The sequence below is a fragment of the Leucopleurus acutus genome (assembly GCF_964270905.1).
Source record: "Leucopleurus acutus genome assembly, chromosome: 3".
Classification (NCBI taxonomy): domain Eukaryota; kingdom Metazoa; phylum Chordata; class Mammalia; order Artiodactyla; family Delphinidae; genus Leucopleurus; species Leucopleurus acutus.
In genome coordinates this window covers 155,387,033-155,407,087 of record NC_139145.1, presented here as the reverse complement: position 1 = coordinate 155,407,087, position 20,055 = coordinate 155,387,033, and positions in this window count along the sequence as shown.

The window sequence follows — 20,055 nt, the reverse complement described above, 5'->3', positions numbered from 1 at the left end:
CTACCTGCATAATGAGTTCTCAGCTTTAGAATAAAATCTGGTAAGATAGATATCTTAACATTAGTCTGACAAAGGAGTCTATGTACTTGAACTGATTTAAATGCTGTGCTGAAAGAATTCCTATACTGTTTTAAAGAAACATAAATTATATTGTATCCAACTCAGAAAATTAAAGTTTTTATAATGTTTTAAATGGAGATTCTCCTTTTTCATTTCTTATCCTCTACAAAGGATATTCAATAACTAGGTTTTTAGTTCAATTATGTATTAGAAATGCTATCTTACTACTTATATTATCTACTCTTAAAACACATTACATTCTATGTACCCCAGTTCAGGCAATTGTAAAATCCTGTCCAGTCCTTGATACATGGTCCTTTTATGGAAACATTTTAATCCAAGACTACCATTAGCACTGTTGTTCTATGTAACCGTTTCCAGTAGACTTTAAAGCAGCGGTCCCCAACATTTTGGCAGCAGGGACCGGTTTCGTGGAAGACGATTTTTCCACAGACTAGGGCAGGGTCAGGGAGTATGGTTCAGGTGGTAATGCGAGCGATGCAGAGCGATGGGGAGTGGCAGATGAAGCTTCGCTGGCTTGCCCGCCGCTCACCTCCTGCTGTGTGGCCCAGTTCCTAACAGGCTGTGGACCTGTACAAGTCCGTAGCCTGGGGGTTGGGGACCCCTGCTTTAAAGGATACTGAAGTGATATTCCAGATCACTGATGCTTATAACTTGTCCATCCCTGATAGATCCCTGACTGTTTCAATCCTATTATGGTGGCATTGAAATATCTTTAATCAATAATTGTACAAGATTTTATTTATTTTTATCATGTGGATCTGGAATAATTTCCACTTAATGGCACTATCCAGGTGGGCAGAATTACTTCAAGACTTTAATTCTTAACTTTTACATTTTGTTCTGTATAACCTACTGTGTTCACAGAATCCTAATATATATAAAAGACCTGATATAGTTTTCTCCATTACTTAACTATAAGAGGTCCTTCCAAGGTTCAAATTGAATATGGATTGCAGGGCTGGAAAAAGAAAGCTTTGGCTAGATTATAAACTCGGGATACACCTTTTAATGTCCTCATTTTTCTAATTGCTATGACATTCTAATGGCAAAATGTCATGTAAGAGATTCTGATAACTACACTGCATCCTATCCTTCCTATTTTCCTCTCACCATTGTGGAAACAACTATGTCTATCAGTTACAAATTGCTTCGATAATATGGATGTGGACATTCAGTAATGACTACTGAATCTGAAGGCTGCCAACTTCTTACTTCATTTCTATCTCCTACCTAGTATTTGCACTCTGTTTTCCTCATAGGACTTATAGATTATGAAAAAATAAAACTTGCTCAGATAATACTGAGATGGATTAGGAAATACCATGTATTTGGCATTCAAGTCTATAAAAAATAATCTAAGAAAAGTTTGGGTTTTTTTAGCTTTTAAATTACTTATTTATTTATTTATTTAATTTTTGGCTGTGTTGGGTCTTCGTTTCTGTGTGAGGGCTTTCTCTAGTTGTGGCGAGCGGGGGCCACACTTCATCGCGGTGCGCGGGCCTCTCACTGTCGCGGCCTCTCTTGTTGTGGAGCACAAGCTCCAGACGCACAGGCTCAGTAGTTGTGGCTCACGGGCTTAGTTGCTCCGTGGCATGTCGGACCTTCCCAGACCAGGACCCGAACCCATGTCTCTGCATTGGCAGGCAGATTCTCAACCACTGTGCCACCAGGGAAGCCCTAAGAAAAGTTTTAAAAAAATGTTTTCAGCATACATCTCTTTCTCTAATGATGGAGTTGTTTGTTGAGAAGTAACATATTCCTCTTTCATAATCTTCAGTGTAATGGTTACAGAAGTGTTTTGTTAAAAATGTGATTGAAAAAGGTTTTTTTTTTTCTTGCAAGAAATGAATAAAAATGAAAAACACTTCATGGAAAAAATGTTAACTATCTCAGCATAGCTTATGTATTATTAAATCAAATATATGATTTTGTTTTGGAGTTCAAAGATGTAGCAATTTTCTGAATAGATGTTCTCAAAATGAATTATTATTTGTTTCTCTGTGTGTTGTATTATTATCATGGATACAAAGCCATAAAAGAGTCAATACTGAAGCAAGGAGACAAGAAATAGACAGGTGTTAGATGAATTATGATGCTAGAATGCAATGCAAGGATAGATAATTTAAAAGAGTAGAATATTTTAATAACTACAGAAAATGCATTTAGATAAATTTTAATAGCAAAAGGTGTTATACAAATAATTGAATGCAGCACAAAGGGACTAAAAAATGGGTATATTTTAAGTTAATAAAAAAAGATTGTGTGTGTATGTGTGCATATACTTTTTGCATCATTATTAAAGATTAAGAGCTACTGAAAGTAACCAAAATAGAATCATAATCTTTACAATCATTTAAGATAAGTTGAGAACTATAGGAAGATTTAGTCTTTAAAAATATAGAATTTAAATAATTAAAATTATTCTACTTGGTATTTATCTAATTATTCAAATATCTTCAAAACGTTTTAAAGTGTCATGTTCATAGTTGAGATATATGAATAAAAGTAGACTATATGATCTATTCTTAAATTTGTTATTTGAAAGTAAAACAAAATATTCAAAATATTCAGCTTCTTTCTCTAAAATATGATAACGCTAACATGACACGAAGTTCAAGCACCCCTTCATAGATCACACAATTATTTTTTACTATACTTGAGCCAAAATTAAGCTAACAATTTGAAGCTAGTTAACTGTGTTTATGTGTGAGTGGGGCATTCCTGTAATTATCATACATTTCTTATGGAAATATAAAACAATTGGGTAAATGTTTCTGAAGTTCCTATCTAGTGTTAAGATTCTACTATATTCTTAGTTGCTAAATATTTGCATTACATAAATACTATGAATTTCATATTTCAATATTTTTTTAAAATTATTAAAAAATAATTAACCATGACTTTACAAATAATGGATTGATGTTTTCTCTGTTTTCCAATTTCTTATAATTGTAATTTGTCCTATTTTTATTAAGATAAATTGTATTTGCGATCCATCCACATTGATGCTTGAATCTCTACTCCTTTAATTTGTCTATTTTCCCAATTCCATAGTTTTTCATTGTATGAATAGACCACAATATATTTATCTATTAAGTTAGTATGTAATTGTTGAATATTTCCTTCCTACTCGCCCTTTTTTTTATTAACAATACTGCTGTTATTGACATACTAATATTGCATACATCCCCTGGTGTATGTGTGTGTGAATATGTATATATATATATTATATATTTTATTTAGTAAAATACAACTTAATAACTTATAATATCCAGTGGGGCATGTCCTTCAACACATCCTACTTCTTCATGAGTATCTTGGCTATAATATGATTCTTGTTCTTATAAAATTTAAATCCAGTCTTTCAAGCTTCATTAAAAGCCCTGCTGGAATTTTTATTTTAATGTATTTGAATGTGACTCTTGCATAGATTCTAGTATTCAAGCTGTGATAATTTGGGATAGATTTCTGGAAATCCTTGTTCCCTGCTATGTTGCTTAGGATAGGGTGGAATATGTTCACTCTATTTTTGAATGGCATCTTAAATTTATAAGTTTCACCACCATCAACAGTGCATGAAAGTTTCCATTGCTTCAATAATCACAATTTAAAATGACATCTCACATCGGTTTATTGAAATGTTCTTAAAAATTGTGCATCAGAGCATTGTCCAGGTGTGTCTCTTCCATGAAATATCTGATCACAGATTTTGCCCAAATTTGCTCATATTTCAGTAGGATCATTTGCTTTTATTTATTTATTTATTTATTGGTCTTGAATGACTGTATTTCTTTTTAATACATTCTGAATAATTTATTAGTTGTATCTCTCTGTCTATGACTTCTAATTTTACTCTGTTCATGGTGTACTTTACTATTCAAACATTTAATATTAATTTGTTCAAAAATTTGATTGTTCTCCTTGTGGTTTACACTTTTTGTGTTTTAAGAAACCTTTCCTAATTAAAGCTATTTTAAAATATTTTTTCAACATATTACAATGTTTTCTTATATTTTGTAAGAAAAAAACTGTAAGGTTTAATTGTGTATAATGTGAACTAGGAGCCTATATTTTTTCTAGCTGGATATTCAACTGTCACAGAATTACTGACTTTTTATTCAGTTGAAGTATTAATTGCATAATTTATATTTTCTTATACATGGGGGCAATTTCTAATTGCCTATTATTCCTCTTCCAATACTGTCTGCCTAATAATGGTAACTTATTAACAAGTCTTTATATATGTTTAGGCAAGTACCAGCTTACCCACCCATGCCTTAGTAGTACAAATTTGTTCAGTTATTTATATCATTTTACTACTGGAAATAAAACTCACTAATTCTTCTTACCTCTTTAGATAATATCTAGTTTATTCCTTCTTTGTCATTTAAGGAAGATTTAGTGGAAAGAAAATAAATACGAGCGGAGGTGGCAAATATAATCATACTCAAATAGAAGTATACAGGTTTTTTAATCTGTTTTTTAGTGATGTATCATAAACAACATATTATGTCATGATATATAATTTTAAAGCATAGTTTTAGTGAGGAAAAGTATTAGATCATATGGCAAGATACGTGAATGTCTATTTTGGATATTTAATTTTTTAAACAACTTATAATTTTAAAGTCACTCTAAGAATATTATCTAAAACTCCTCATAGTAGAACCATAATTATTTATTTAGCATATATTTATAAAAAGTAAAATTGATGTTGCAAAGAATTTGAATATTTTTCAATGTTTTTGCTATACTGTAAGTTGGTGTTTTAAATATACATCATCAGATGTTCAAATTACTGCAAGAATTTCCTAACTTATCCCTGTTCTAGACACTAGGCCACCATATGACTCATTCACCACATAATATCCATAAAAATTTAAAAATAATACATATTATATTATTTAAAATTTTTTAAATATAATATACATGAGTTCATGTCACAGTCCTTCCAAAAACTTACAATATCCCCATTTTACGTCTTGTGTAAAATCCAAACCTTTTTACATGACCTACAGTGACCTACCTGCCTTCATCTCTGACCATTTCTTGGGTTCTCTTCCCTTGCTAACTAGTCTCCTGTGTTAAAAAAATATATATATATATACCATGCATCATTACATGTCCTTTCCCCCCCACAGTGTATAGAATACGCATCCTCCAGAATGTCATGTGACTACTCTCTTATCATTGAAGTCTCATTTCAAATGAGATTACTTTGACCACTCTACTAAATTAGCCTCTTTCATAATTTTCTATGACAAGAGCCTCTTCCACATTTACTCATAGTGTTTGTGCACACTGAAATTGTTTTTTATATATGTGATTATTGTTTTCCTCCTCCAATAATAGAGTAAGCTCTTTCTCTATTTATTGATGCAGTCCAGTGTATAAAGTAGTGCCTAACATTCAAATCAATATACAAAAATATTTTAAGGAATCAAAATGCAAAACTACCCATCCAAAAAAAAGGTTTGAAGAGTATTGTTTTCTTCCACACACTGAATGCCACAAGGAATAAAAATAAACAATAATAAAACAAACAAACTATATAATAGCATACAAACTGGCATTGTCAACCAACTGTATACTTGGGTGAAGGTGATGCTGGCATTGCCTTGAGAACTAGACAGAATATTCTCTACCTTTATTTTGCCTATACCATTGTTTATCTTTGCATGCTGATGGAGGATGCAACATACGGAAAAGAAAAAGAAAGGAAGATGTTTATAGATTTTACACAGTACGTAACATATACTTCTGGGTCTAAAACAAGAACAGCATTTAGATTTAGGGAACTGGAAATAGACTTAAGAGCTGTTCGTACTGGAAATGATATAGAAATTTTCAAGAAAATTGTGGTAGAAATAACTCATTTCAGTTAATCATTGTTTCACTATCCCATTGAGAGAATACCCATTCATCATGGCAATTCCTCTTTATGAAAGAAGAATAGATGCTATACAAAGATTTTGTATGGATTGAGTTAGTCTGAATGAGTAAGAAGAAGAAGGTAATGTGTAACTATTAAAAATTATTTTAAAATTAATCATACGGGAAACTATTAGCAAAGTGATTTTAAAGAAAAAAGCTGTAATCATGATACAAAGTTATAATGCATATACCAACTTATAGCATATGTATTACGTACATTATACACACATGATTATGTGCAGGGAACTATATACATATGTACACATGTTATGTATGCAAATGTATACATATATCTCACCTATGGAAAAATCTCTAGTAACATAAACTGCGTCCACATCCACATCGATTACTACATAGTTTCACAAGAGAAAAAGTGTTCATGGAATAGAAAGCTAAAATATTAGCTTAAACACAAGTTTCTTCCTTGTGTTTTGAGATTATGAAGGATGATTTTAAAGAGTTTATATATTTTTACTTCACTTTCTATATTCTTTATAATTTTTATTTGTTTTATAATAATTTTATATAAAATTATAATTACCCATGATCTAGTATAACATGAAATACAATCCGTAAACTTTAATTATTTTTGTTTCAGCATATGTATTGCATTGACATATTTTGCTAAGGTAATAAAACATTTTGTATAGTAAGCTTCTTAAAGCAGAGGGGAATGTTTTAAAATTGTCATTTGATTTATGATTGAATGGGAATGAAAATCGAGTACAGTTAAACTAAATATCCACACTGACTCTGAATAAGATGGATTTGAATTTGAATAACACCATTTTACTCTGGGGATTGTCACAGATACTTGATAGGAAATTTATTGGCTCAGTATTCTTTTAATCAATTACTGACCCTATGATACCAACCAGATTGACAATGAACCAAAGAATATAAACATTTTCTGTCCTTAGATGGCTTATATTTGATTCAGTCTGAGAGATGTAGTGAAAATATAATCACACAAATCATTGCCATTATGATACATGAGATAAAAAGAGATCATGGTTGCTATTAGTGTGTTGGTGGGAGGAGAGTGGGGGCAAACCCAGTATTTGGAAGTGATATTTAATGTGGGGCTTGACAACTGTTAAGGAATTAGATATTAATATATGCTGGGAATAATTGCCACTTCAAAATTTGATAGATAAACAGATAGATAATTAGATAGAGATAGATAGAGATGGAGACAATTGTACATTCACAGTTATTTTTAAAAATTGCCAACACGTCTTCATTCTTAGTTAAAGTGTGACAGAAAAATTTGACTATTTCTCCACACTATTTGTGTCTTCATTGATATACAATGAATATAAATAGAAGAGTAGAATAACTTTTATGTTTTTGTTTGTGCTTCTGGCCTCATAATTAGCAAACATGTTTTAGCATGTCCGTTCATTATACTTTAAAAATAATTTAAAGAAATATGCTATCAAGTAAGATTTTGTGACAGAAAACATGGACTTACATATGACTTGAGGTTGAAAAGTCAAAGACAACATCATATTTACTGTATTTACTCACAATATATGTAGAATTGAGAAATGAGCGTAACTATGCAAAATATAGTCAACATAAAAAATTCTTAAGATAATTTAAGTGAAACCCTTCCTAGTGTTACTTTAAAAAGATATTAATAAGTTGAATAAATATCAAATGATGGATTAAAACATACTTGTTAGGCAATGTATCAAATCTACTCAGGAAAACATTGGAAATTCAATCATTTAGCCTTATCTTTGACTAGTTTAAGCAAATAAATATATGTATACCAACACTAATAAATAAAACGTTTTTTAAACATCAAAGCTTTTCTTGAATGGTGTTGGTCAAATTAATTATCCCAGAGTAAGGGACTTTCCTTTACTGCACAAGATACTTTGCCTTGCTTCCTTGAAAATACTCCACTGCACATTTTATAAGGGAAGAAACAAAGGCTACACTTCAGAGGTACATTCACAAAGACATATACAGGGCACCTCGATGGCTCAAACTTTCTCCAAGGCACCGGTGCCTTGGAAAAAATACCCAAATTAAAAGTTACTGTGCATTAATAAAGCATACACTTTTATTACTTTAAAGTCACAGTGTTCTCTAGATGATAGTAATTTTCAAGATATTTTGTGTTGCCTTTCCCAACTTGTTAAGAATAAATGTAATCATCTTAATGACCAACACTTCTCCTAATTTGCAATATGTAGTTCAAGACGTTTAAAAAACAAACAAATGACTTCCAGTTTCCATTTCTGCATGTAAGGAGTTTGAAAATTGACACGTCATCTGAACAACATAAAAAGCCAAAGAAACTGAAAAAATCAACAACACTTCTTGAAACTGTTGACTGAAAAAAAATGCACAATCTAAAAGTTGAGAGTCATGTTTTATTTGCGGAACTTACTGAGGGCTATTAGTCTGGGAAGCAGCCTCTCAGATAGCTCCAAGGAACAGCTCCAAAGTGGTAAGGGAAGAGTCAGGATATATAGGAGTTTTGTTTAAAAAGTATATATATATATATATATATATATATATATATATATATATATATATATAGTGAAACATCAAACATTACTGTAACCACAAAAACCAGACATCTCAAGTTAATGATTTTGGTGGTGTTTTATGTACAGAAGATGCAAGAGTCTGGGCTCATTGAAATTATTCCTTTGATATGCACCTTAACTATCTAGGGCCAGTATTCTATTTTTCTCAGTCCTGAATTCCCCTCAGGGCACTACTTTGGGGTAGCTGCAGTGGCTGATGGCTTGATGGAGTCAACATTTATCGTTTGCTGAAATGGCGGGCAACATTCTTTGTCCACAGATCCTTGAGAAAGAGAAGGACACAGGGCCAAAACTGCCCTAAGATTGGAGAGACAGACAGGATTAAATACAGGGAGTTAACAACTTACTAGAGCAGAGACTCACAAGCAGAAGCTGCCTCAGGAAGTAGTGCCTGGAGAGAAAAACCTCAAATGCAATTCATAAATTGCTGTAGGCTCAGTGTTGACAATTTGGAGTTTAACCAGATGAATCCAGTCATACAGGGGGCCATGATAATTATGTGAGATTTATTTCCAAAAGGCCAACCAAATTCCTAGAGTAAATACTTGAGAAAAATCACTTCATGCTCCCAGTAGGGGGAGGGGGAAAAATATCATTTTGAAATACTCAGATCACTTTGTTCATTTTAAAAAGGCCTGACCTCAGACTAAGGTATTTAACCGGAGCGTAACCTGCTGTAATATTATCAAAGCCTAACTGACCTGGGGGAAATGGGGAAGGGAAATACTCATACACTATAGCCATCCTGTCTCACCTAAAGGTGGGTTGCGGGGGGCAAAACTGAGGACCTCTTGTGAAGTTCAAAGGCATAGGCTCATTAGAAGACTGAGAAGTAACCACAGGACTATTTAATACCTTCTCTCCCCCAACAAGAAACCACCATATTAGTAAAGGCCTATTTATTGCAGTTCCTTACTCATGTCTCATTATCAAGAAACAATTTTATAAGGCAAACCAAAAGGCAAACCCCCACAATTTAAAGAGAGAGAGAACATATCAGAACCAGACATGGCAGGGATGATGGAATTATCAGGCTAGGAATTTAAAACAATTATGATTAATATGTTAACAGCTCTAATGGATAAAGTAAATAACATGTAAGACATGCGAAAAACAAAACACCATAACAGAAATGAAGAATGACTTGATGAGCTTATTAGTAGACTGGCCATTGCTGAGGAAAGAATCTCTGAGTGAGAGATGCTGACTGAGAAAAATGCACAACCTAAAATTCGAGAGTTATGTTTTATTTGGCAGACTTTCTGAGGACTTCAAGCTCAAGACACAGCATCTCAGAAAACACTGAGAAAACTGTTCCAAAGATGTAAGGGGGGGAGCCAGGATATATAGGAGTTTTTGCAACCAAAGACCAGGTAGTCAGAACATCAAAAGATTACTGTTAATAAGAGAAAACCAGATATCTCAAGTTAAGGAATTTAGCACTCTTCTGTGTATGGGAAGATACAAGAGTCTAGGATCACTGAAATTATTCCTTTGATATGCACCTCAGCTATCCAGGGCTGGTATCCTGTGTTTTGTCATCCTGAGTTTCCTCAGTGTGCACCATGGTGGGGGGCGGGAAGGCAGTGGCTGCAGAGGCTGACTGTTAGATGGGCCTGGCAGTGGGCAGCCCCGTTGTCTCCATCCTGAGTCCCCTCAGGGCTCACCATCCTGGTGACTGTTATGTAATGGCTTGATGGCTGCAACATCCTTTGCTTACTGATATGGCAGGCAATATTTTAGTTCTCAGAGAGCTTATCAAGAGAATCTTGTAAAACTGAAAATCAAAGAGAACAAAGACTACCCAAGTCTTTGAATACAGGGTATCCAAGGAGAGTGGGACAATTACAAAAGGTATAACATACATGTAATAGGAATAACAGAAAGAAAAAAGAGAAAGGAACTGAAGAAATATTTGAAACAATGATGACTGAGAAGTTCCCCAAATTAATATTAGACACCAAACAATGGATTCAGGAAGCTCAGAGAACACCAAGCAGTATAAATACCAAAATAAGTACACCATAGCATAAAATTCTGAAAAGAACCAGAGGAAAAAAAGAAAAACACCTTACCTATAGAGGAACAAAGATAAGAATTGCATCTAACTTCTACTCAGAAATCATGTGAGCAAAAAGAGAGTGGATGAAGTATTTAAGGTGTTGAGAGGAAAAATAAGCACCAACTTAGAATTCTGTATACTTGAAATTATCCTTCAAAAGTGTAAGAGAAATAAAGACTTTCTCAAACAAAAATTGAGGGATTTTGTTGGTAGTAGACCTACATAAAATGATGTATAAAGTGTTAAGTTATTTAGAGAGAACAAAAATAATATAGGTCAGAAACTCAAATCTGCATAAGGTAAAAAAGGGCATCAAAGGAAGGAATAAGTGAAGGTAAAATAAAAACCTTGATTGCTGTTAATCTTAATTGATCTAACAGATAACAATTTGTTAAAATTTATAATATACAATGTACTCATTTATGTATGCTCATGTGTATATATATTTATATTATGTATACATTATGTATATTTTATGTACATCTATCTGATAGAGGTGTGATTATATACAAATGAAACGAATGACAAAAGGATGGATGGAGTAATTAGTATTATTTTGCTATTCTAAGGTACTTTTCCCATGAAATGGAAACAGTATAGTGCTTTTTGAAAGTGGACTTGCTATACATGTATATATATATATATATATATATATGGCAATCATTAATAAAAGTAAAAAAGAGAAGTATAACCTATATGCTAAGGAAAGAAAATGGAGTCATATAAAATGCTAATTAAAACCACGAATTGCAGAAAAAAAGTGGAAGACAAAAACAGGGATAAGGGCACAAAAGAACAACAGTAATGGATATAATAGATATTAATTCAGCTGTATCAATAATCACTTTGAACGTCAATGGTCTAAATGTACCAATTAAAAATCAGAGATTTTCAGAGTGTATCAAAACACAAGCCCAACTCTACTTCATCTACTAGAAATTAACTTTAAATACAAATATACATAAAGATTAATAGTAAATGAATGGAGGGAAGTGTACCATGCTAACGCTAATCATAAGAAAGCACAACTATTTACATCAATTTCAGAGAGCAGATTTCAAACAAGGAAAGCTATCAGGGATATAGACTTCCCAGTTTTAGAAAATTAGTTTCCATTTTAAAAATATAGGTTTTAGGGCTTCCCTGGTGGTGCAGTGGTTGAGAGTCCGCCTGCCGATGCAGGGGACACGGGTTCGTGCCCTGGTCCGGGAAGATCCCACATGCCACGGAGCGGCTAGGCCCGTGAGCCATGGCCGCTGAGCCTGTGCGTCCGGAGCCAGGGCTCCGCAATGGGAGAGGCCACAACAGTGAGAGGCCCGTGTACCGCAAAAAAAAAAAAAAAATATATATATATATATATATATATATGTTTTATATCATAAAACTACAAAAAGATATTATTTTTTGAATATTTAAAAATTTAAGTTTTTCCTTTTTGCAGGGCAACGTACATGGTTTATATAAGTTTACCTTTAAATTTTAACATATATCAAGGATTATGCATTTTCTATGTCATTTTTTGGTGCGTGATTTCTTAGCTAAGAATTACTCTGGTTGACAAACTATAATTATAAATTACTAATCATTACATCTGGTCCTTAATATGTATACCAGGTATTTAAAATGTAGTGATGATATATTTTATAGTTTAATTGGATGTGCTTCTATGTATACTATAAGTATTTCATTAAAATATTGTTCAATGAGTGATTAATACAAAGACAAAATGTGTATGCACCCTACACAATTAAATGTGGAATAAAAATGATGTTCTATTTATGATATTCTTTGAAATAAATTTGTCCCTGAAGATAACATAGCAGCTGGACTTATGGAAAAAATGAGACCCCACATGAAGAGAAAAACTGAGGCTATTTTTGACATCCCTGTTTCAAGGACAGGTGATATTAAGGTAATTTTTAAACTAAATTTCCCTTTGCTTTGCATGATATATAGAAAAAGGAATCTGTCATTTTAAAAATTTTAACACATTGATGTCTATTTCAGTAAAGAATTAAAATTACTATTATGGCCTCAGTTCATTCTGAAAATATCTTAATGAGAAAAACTGCTGATTTACCCCAAATATTACGGTACACTATATTCGGTTCTCATAACAACTATGAAATAGAGGATGATGTTTCTGGTAAAAGATTATCTAATTTCAAAACAAAATATGTATGTTAATCAGTGAAGAATATTACATGTGTGAGGAAAGAGCCCAAGTTATGAATATAAAGACCTGTTTTTTTTAATATATGACTTAAGGTAGCATGACTTCAGATTTGGATATGACAATCATGTTGACATTAAATAAAAAATGAAAATCTAATTTTAGCATATCCATACATCTCAATATTCTTTAAATTGTTTACCACTATGAAGATATGTACTTTTCTGAACATATAAGAAAATATACATCAATAATGTATTTTAAAATATTAAATATGGAGAAGAAAGGAAAACAGAGGTATGCTGTTGCTTTGTCCTGCTGTAATTTTCTCATAATGCATGCACTGACTAAACAATTCTATAAGTCCATTTGACAAATGATTATTATTTGTAAACATACTAATATTGAGGGTCCTATTTTCCCTGTGAGGAAGGTATTAGTAGGAGGTAAGTATATATTTAAAAGATGACATGGATTCCATTTATATTTCTTGGACAAATAGAATAACAGGGGCAATTACTTTCAAATCAATTACAGATAGTTTTCAAATATGGATTGTGCTACCAACAAGTTATTTTAATTTTCCACCTAAGTTATGACCATATCTTTTGTATTTTCTTCCAAACTATGAATTAACTGCATCTATAATGGTTCTTATTAGCCACTTTTGTTCTGTGATCAATCTACCCTATAGATATTCTATAAACCTGCACCACAGAAAAAAGATATTAATATCTAATCTAGGAAGTAAAGGAAATAATTGCAAAAACATAGTTGAAAGCTGTGTGTTGATTAGATGCATAGCAAACTCTTCCAAAATTTAGTGACTTAATGAAATAATGATTTATTATTTCTTAAGAATTGTGATTGGTCAGGCAGTTCTGGTCTGGGCCAGCTTAATGAGAGCTGATTGTTTAAGACAGTGGCATTGCATGTCTTTGGCCTTAGCTGAGATGAGTGGAATGCCTGGGATGGTTATACCTCTCTTTCCATGTGGTCCTTCATGTTCTCTCTCCAAGTGGTCTCTTATTCTCATTTTTTGCTGTGTGCTAAGCATACTGTTGACCAACACAAGCAACGTGGTCAACTTCGGATTTAAGTCAGAGAGATAGACCTTTACTGTAGACAGGTGAATGATAAAAGCACATTTCAAGTGGATGTGCAAACAGACATAGGAAAACTTTGGGGTATTTTTTGCAATTTACTGACATGTACCTTCTGGTCACAAATTAGTCACATTCTTCACTCTAGAGGATGATGTCATCTGTCCCTTAAATCCTCCCTAATGACAAAAGGAATCTTTTCCCTAGCTATAAGGGAGTATTCTGCATAAAACTCAAAAGTTAACTCCTTCCCAGGAATTGTCATACTAAGGGAGTTGCCTCCTTAAATATATCTTCTCTCCTCTTGTGAAAGCTGCATTCAATTACCTATTGATGCTGTGTGTAAAGACTTGGCCCCCCTGCCTTCAACTTGAAGATTCATCTCTGTTCCAGTGTTCTTAATAATATTAGTTAAGGTTTTGTTGTGACTTCATTAGAGTTCAGATTTTTCCTCTGCCCAAACCTGCTTCCATCATTCACTCAAAGATTTGTCTCTGAGAACTTTTATGAATAAACTGCATTCAGGCAATTTTCTTCTCATAGCATGTTTCCCAGGAACCTAATCTGAGTCACTTTCCCATAGAAAACATGTTCAGTTGCATTCCAGGAACCCCTGAATTATCTTTCAATTGAGGTATCAGGTTCAAAGTTCATAATCTTGTGAACTGCATTAGGTCCAGGTACACATGAAGCCCAACTGAGTGCAAGTTCTTAAGTGCATTACCTCTTGATCTAACACAGTGAACTTAAAAAAAAAAAAATCATTCATTTCCCAAACACCCAGCATGCAAAATTGAGACAGGCAATAGATAATTGCAATAGATACTTTTGATCAGAATAAGGAAGTACAAAAAGCATTTATGAAATCCAGCTGAGCATGTGTTCTCTTTTCTGGGATTTGTTTCCTAGTTTCTTGTTCTCTTTGGTTTTTGGCTTTACTCTCAGATGAAATTTTGACTCTGTCCTCTCAAGATGACATTCCTTTTTTATAAGAACAGTCAATGACTAAAGTTGGATAACACTTAATCCAACTCCCTTTTCATAGAAATCTGTGGCCCAGATCCCATTTTGCAATTTAAATAATCTCAATACCATTTAATCCAAGTTATATGCATCAGTACAACTCTCCTAAAGAATTAGTGTTTTCTATGAATAGTATTTGGGTCCACTCCTGTTTCAAAAGACACATCCACACATTTTTATGAAATTGAGTTCTCTCTAACTTGAACCATATGGCTGATAACTACAGGCCAATCCCTTCAGGTTTCTTAAAAGCTTTTTGGTCTAGCTAAGCTTGCCTGCTCTGCACATCTTAAATCTTTCAGAGGTCTCAACAAAGTGTGTTACATTCATCATTAGTTGTTTAAAGAGCTACATTTTTTTCTTTGAAAACTTTGCTTACTCGAGAGTCTAAAGATAAAAACAAATATATAATTTCATTATTTTACATATAGCTGTCCAGTTTTCCAGCACCACTTATTGAAGATGCTTTTTTCCATTGTATGTTCTTGCCTCCTTTGTCGTAAATTAGGTGACCATATATGCATGGGTTTATCTCTGGGCTTTCTATCCTGTACCATTGATCTATATTTCTGTTTTTGTGTCAGTACCATACTGTCTTGATTACTGTAGCTTTGTAGTATAGTTTGAAGTCAGGGAGCCTGATTCCTCCAGCTCCATTTTCTTTCTCAAGATTGCTTTGGCTATTCGGGGTCTTCTGTGTTTCCATACAAACTGAAAACTTTTTTATTCTAATTCTGTGAAGAATGCCATTGGTAGTTTGATAGGGATTGTACTGAATCTGTAGATTGCTTTGGGTAGTATAGTCATTTTCACAATATTGATTCTTCCAATCCAACAACATGGTATATCTCTCCATCTGTTTATGTCATCTTTGATTTCTTTCATCAGTGCCGTATAGTTTTCTGCATGCAGGTCTTTTGTCTCCTTAGGTAGGTTTATTCCTAGGTATTTTATTTTTTTGTTGCAATGGTAAAAGGGATTGTTTCCTTAATTTCTCTTTCTGATTGTTCGTTGTTAGTGTATAGGAATGCCAGAGATTTCTGTACATTAATTTTGTATCCTGCAACTTTACCAAATTCATTGATTAGTTCTAGTAGATTTCTGGTGGCATCTTTAGGATTTTCTATGTATAGTATCATGTCATCTGCAAACAGTGACAGTTTTACTTCTTCTTTTCCAGCTTGTATTCCTTTTATTACACCATAAACAAAAATAAACTCCAAATGGATTAAAGACATAAATGTAAGACCAGACACTATAAAACTCTTAGAGGAAAACATAGGAAAAACACTATTTCACATACCACAGCAAGATCTTCTTTGACCCACCCCCTAGAGTAATGGAAATAAAAACAAAAATAAACAAATGGGACCTAATTAAACTTCAAAGTTTTTGCACAGCAAAGGAAACCATAAAGAAGACGAAAAGACAACCCTCAGAATGGGATAAAATATTTGGAAATGAAACAACGGACAAAGCATTAATCTCCAAAACATACAAACAGTTCATGGAGCTCAATATTAAAAAAAGAAACAATTCAATTAAAAAATAGGTAGAAGGGGCTTCCCTGGTGGCACAGTGTTTGAGAGTCCACCTGCCGATGCAGGGGACGCGGGTTCGTGCCCCGGTCTGGGAGGATCCCACATGCCGCAGAGCGGCTGGGCCCGTGAGCCATGGCTGCTGAGCCTGCGTGTCCGGAGCCTGTGCTCCACAACGGGAGAGGCCACAGCAGTGAGAGGCCCGTGAACTGCAAAAAAAAAAAAAAAAAAAATAGGCAGAAGACCTAAATAGACATTTCACCAAAGAAGACATAAAGATGGCCAAGAGGCACATGAAAAGATGCTCTACATCACTAATTATTAGAGAAACGCAAATCAAAACTACAATGAGGTATTTTTTTTCTAGATCAAAAAATCTAGAAACAATAAATGCTGGAGAGGGTGTGGAGAAAAGGGAATCCTCTTGCACTGTTGGTGGGAATGTAAATTGATACAGCCACTATGGGGAACAGTATGGAGATTCCTTAAAAAGCTAAAAATAAAACTACCATATGACCCAGCAATCCCACTACTGGGAATATACCCTGAGAAAACCATAATTCAAAAGAGGCATGTACCACAGTTTTCATTGCAACACTATTTACAATAGCCAGGACATGGAACCAACCTAAATGTTAACAGATGAATGGATAAAGAAGATGTGGCACCTATATACAATGGAATATTACTCAGCCATAGAAAGAAATGAAATTTAGTTATTTGTAGTGAGGTGGATGGACATAGAATCTGTCATACAGAGTGAAGAAAGTCAGAGAAAAAAAATTACTGTAGGCTAATGCCTATATATGGAATCTAAAAAAAAAAAAATTGGTACTGAGATGAACCTAGTGGCAGGGCAGGAATAAAGACGTAGACATAGAGAATGGACTTGAGGACACATGGTGGGAGAGGGAAGATGGAGTGAAGTGAGAGTAGCATCGACATATATACATTACTGGATGTAAAATAGCTAGTGTGAAGCAGCAGCATAGCACAGGGAGATCAGTTCGGTGCTTTGCAATGACCTAGAGACGTGGGATAGGGAGGGTGGGAGGGAAGCTCAAGAGGGAGGGGATTTGGGGATATATGCATGCATATGGCTGATTCACTTTGTTGTACAGCAGAAACTAACAGTATTGTGAAGCAATTATACTCCAATAAAGATCTATTAAAAATATATATATATATGGCAAATCCTGAGCCATATATAGTTCATATAAATTCTGCTTTCAAACTGAACAGTTCTTTCCTTAGCTCAATACTCTCATGCAGTAACTTATCATACCTATACTGGAAAAGTGAAGTAACACTTTTAACATGAAAGGTTTCTAGGTATATATTTCATCTTCTATGATATTGTAAGCAATATTTTTGCCATATATTTTACTATAACTTAAACGTGTCCTTTTTTTCAGCCTTTTTTATCTATTTCCTCACTACTTTTTTAGTTTTGGCTAACATTTTGCTTGCCATTTTTCTAGTCTTTTTTAATAGATTCCTTGCCTAATAGTTTCCACTTGATGCCTGGTATCAAAATCAGTGACACATATTTTAGGTTTTGTTGAGGGAGAAAAAAAAAAGTTACCTCAAAACATATTTGTTTAAAACAGCAATGTTTATTATTTCTCACAATGCTTATGGTTCTCTGAGCAGATCTCTGGGCCAGCTGCTTACAAGCTGACAACATAGCATGGCCTCACTGATGTGTATGGGGCCTCAGAGGGAACACCAGGGAATGACTGGGTCTAATTCTCCATGTGGTGCTTAGAAGGAAGTTCCTGGATTATTCATGTGGTGGCTCAGGAATTCCAGCAGAGAGAGATGGCAAGTCATACTTCAAAACCTTGTTTAGAGTCTCCAGTTTTATCATATCTGCTAATGGTCTATTGGCCTATGCAAATCACATGGCGAATTCTGAATCTGAGGGGTAGAGAGAAAGAGTCCATGTTCTGAAGAAAGTAGGAGCAAGCTCATATTGCAAAATATATGCATACAGGAGTGGATGGGACTTTTGGTCACTTTTTTTTTTATATCTACTGCAATATGGTATTGGGAACCCCCCCCAGCAATATTAAATTGTATATTCTCAGTAACACCACACTCAGTGCCTATCTTCTCTTTGTTCACAAGCAGCAAGTATAATGTGCTATTCATGTGTTTTACATTTTAGGAGCTATAGTCATATTCTGCATGAGCCAGATTGAATTTATTATTTAATTCCAAATCTTCCCTAATCTTGTATTCCTTATTGCCTTTAATGGTTTCATAATCCTTCAAGTCATCTAGGCTCTAAGTCCTCAAGTTATCATTGCATATCTCATTTTGATCCCATCAATCAGTTTCAAAACAATGCTGACTCTATAATATGCCTTTTATTATATTTTTCCTTTCTATCCCCAATGCAAATGCTTTAGGGGGGGATTTTCTTATCTCAGTACCAATACTAACAGAGCAGATTTTTCTTTCTTAAATCTTCTCTCAAGAAAGTGCTATCAAAATTTTCCTAAAAAAAAAAATATTCAAAGGCACAGTGAAGTTAAAGACACACGTTAGCAACTCACAACTCAGTAAATTTTCCACAACTTTAACCAGACTATCAAGGTCACCAAAGACCTGACACAACCTGTTTTTTATTTTTTTTTTGCCTTGATCCGTATACTAAGGCCAAATATATAAAGTGTTGATTTCCTGTACATTATGCTTCCACACTATTTGATCCATTCTCATTTCTTTCCTTGCAGCCTAAAATACTTGTTATTACCTTTTATTTCCAAATGGAAAAATTCATTTCAGTCCCCAGCAAATAAAACAAATGGAAAGCACTTCTTCCTCTGAACTCACAAAATTATTTAGGACCTTTCTTGCAGTATTTGAATTTTCAAGCTAGTAATAAAAATACCTGTTTACTTGTCTAGTTGTTCTATGATAGGAATAATGTCTAACATACTTTATATCCAGAAATATCTTGTACAAGGCCTTTAAAGATGAACTCAATAAATAATGGCAGAACAGAATCCTTTAGCTATGGAACAACAGATTTTGATATAAGTACAATAAACTTCATAAAATAATTTATATTTAATTTCTACTGCATTTTTCCAAGGTCAATCTCTTGCCCTTAAAACAATAATTTTGCAAATCCCTCAAGGGCAAGATGTTAAAAGTAGAGACAAAAGAATCTGAAAGGAAGACTGGGGTTTTTTGACATTTTCACAGTGCTAAGGGAATAAAAATTTGAGTTCATTAGTTGCCAAGGAGAAGAAACCAAATTATAAAAGCAATATTAATATCTGTTATTCTTATATAATTAGGATGGTACCAGAGAATCCAGACAATCATACAAAGATTATTACACTCCTGCCAGTCAGTATGATATAATCTTCTTTTAATCTTGTTGCCTATCAGATTATAGGGTTAACTTACTCTTGATGATAAAAGCATCATTGAAAGCATTTATTATTTTTCATACATAGGCCTATGCTGCTCATATCTCTGTACCTCTCTTTACTCTGGGATGTTGACCGCATCATATTCTGGTTACCTCAGTGGCCCCAAATACTAAAACTGTGTC